Source organism: Alosa sapidissima, chromosome 6 (genome assembly GCF_018492685.1).
Source record: "Alosa sapidissima isolate fAloSap1 chromosome 6, fAloSap1.pri, whole genome shotgun sequence".
Taxonomy (NCBI): Eukaryota; Metazoa; Chordata; class Actinopteri; order Clupeiformes; family Clupeidae; genus Alosa; species Alosa sapidissima.
This window is the reverse complement of record NC_055962.1, coordinates 32,857,358-32,859,857: the sequence shown is the minus strand read 5'-3', so window position 1 is coordinate 32,859,857 and position 2,500 is coordinate 32,857,358. Positions and strand designations below refer to the sequence as shown.

The 2,500-nt window shown below is 41.8% G+C and overlaps 1 protein-coding gene across 1 annotated transcript in view; it reads left to right on the top strand.

Moving 5' to 3' along the window:
* The window catches only part of gareml (GRB2 associated, regulator of MAPK1-like), a 25,938-nt gene that overhangs the window by 3,360 nt on the left and 20,078 nt on the right, over window positions 1–2,500 (top strand). The gene's annotated exons all lie outside the window — the stretch shown is intronic.

The window sequence follows — 2,500 nt, the reverse complement described above, 5'->3', positions numbered from 1 at the left end:
TCTTCCTCTCTCTCTCTCTCTCTCTCTCTCTCTCTCTCTCTCATTCATCTCCCCATTTCCCCATCCTTACATGTCATCACTCGGAAGCTTGTGAATGATTCATGAAATGATTGTCATATTTCTACGGTCTGCTTTTGTGAGAGAAAAACTTGAATGATTTGTGCTATTCTTTTCCATATAATCAGGCTTTTTCTTTTGAATCTACCACCTCACAGTCTCCTCTACTTGGGGCTGGTAAATGTTAACCCCTCAGGTGATGTTATAGCTTATGTATAAATGGTAATTACCCTGGTTCCTTCTGTTAATTCATTGCCAGTGTTATTGGCTGCTAGTTTTTAGTCAACAGCTACACATTTCCACGTAGTTGGTCAAATTCCACAGGTGCTTTCATTGTTGGTTGGTCAGACAGGCCTTACATCTTATTGGTTGCTCAGCTGTGATTGGCTCAGAGAAGTGCCAGTCCAAAAGTGTGTCAAGTATATATTTATTCAATATTTGTGTCATCCAATACTGTAGCAACTCTTTGTCACACCAGCAATTATTATTATCAACTCTTTTACTATTAGGTGTGTGTGTGTGTGTGTGTGTGTGTGTGTGTGTGTGTGTGTGTGTGTGTGAATATGTAGACACCACCGCAAACTTGGCAAGCAGATTCAGATCTCTGTGTGATACTACAAGGGGCCCCATCTCACTAGCGAAGCCCATCGCCATGGAGACGCTCATTTCCGCGGTGTCTGGTGCTCAGCCCCAATAGCAGAGAGCCATTAGAGATAGAAGAGTCACTATTTGTGTTTCCTGAGAAAGGAATTCTGGGAAAGTGTCCAAATGGACATTTAATTCGTCTCATCTTAAGCAACATCTCAGCCTCCCTGGGACACACTGGGGTCCGTGTGTAATGATACACGGGGCATTCAATCACTGCTGTCTGTGTTTAGGGAAAGCTTTCTTGCCGAGGTGTGTGTGTGTGAGTGTGTGTGGTATAAATCCACTTTGTTATAAACCTCCCATTCAGTTGTTGCAGTCAGGTATTGCTATTTGGATGTGAAACATAATTCAATAATAGAAAGTTTTCTTTGATGAAAAGTATCATCATAATACCACAAATCAGGATCAGTTTAAAACAGTGTAAAACTATCTCGAATGTTGCTTTTGTTGAAAATGGCTATTTCAACAGCTATGCATATTAAAATGATTGTAGCTGTTTTAATACTTGCAGTGTTTGCTATTTAATGATAATGAAATTAAAATGAAAATGGCTATATTTTATTGTCTTAGTTAGCTGTGGGTAGAGTGCTTGTGATGATAATGATTTGCACTGGATACATCCATGGTGTGTCTGAATTGTGGGCTTTGTGTACCAGCCCTGTTTCCAAAGAAGTTGGGATGCTGTGTAAAATTAATATACGAACAGAATGCTATGATTTGCAGATCATGTAAGCCCTGTATTTAATGAAGAATAGTGTAAAGACATCATGCATTTTTGAAAGAGAGAAATTATGTCATTGTTTTTTTGGAAAATATATGTAAATTATGAATTTGATGTCAGCAACACGTCTCCAATAAGTTGGGACAGGGGTATGTTTACCACTGTGTTGCTCCACCTTTTTAGAACACAGGAAACCAGTTTTAATTCTATGATGCGTGCAGTGGGACAGTTCTGGGCCATTTCAAAACACTTCTGTTATGGAGCCATACTGTTGTAATATGTGCAGAATGCAATTAGGCATTGTTTTCCTAAAATATGTTTTCCTAAAATAAGTTTTTTCTCTGAAAAAAAATTGTCTGGATATGTTACTCAAAACCAGTATATATCATTCAGTATTAATTGTGCCTTTCCAGATGTGCCAGCTGCCCTAATTGGCACTAATGCACCCCCTCCATGCCATCATCATAGCTAGCTTTTGAATTGTATGCTGATAACAAGTTGGATGGTCCCTCTCCCGCCCGGACGATGCAGAGTCCATGAGTCCGCTTGCGTGAACACACACACATACACACACACACACACACACACACACACACACACACACACACACACACACACACACACACAAACACACACAAACACATATACATACACACTCACACCCTCACACGTGCACATGCCTCATTAATTGTTGTGTGTACGGAGAAAGAGGACATGTCAGAAAGTGACAAGTACAAGGCCATCGCTCATCACTAAGCTGAGTGGTGCAGTGTGTGTGTGTGTGTGTGTGTGTGTGTGTGTGTGTGTGTGTGTGTCCAGTGCCAGAGGGGGTTTGTCCGTGTCACTGTTCCAATGGAATCCATGCTGATCAGCAGAGTGCAGTTCAGCAGGCGAGCACATGTGGCCCAATGGGGAACTGCCTGCTGAAACTCAGACCCTGTTACACACACATAGCAGCAGCAGGCCTTACTGTCTACCCGGTCAGACCCTGTTACACACACCCACACAGCAACAGGCCTTACTGTCTACCCGGTCAGACCCTGTTACACACATAGAAGCAGCAGTCCTTACTGT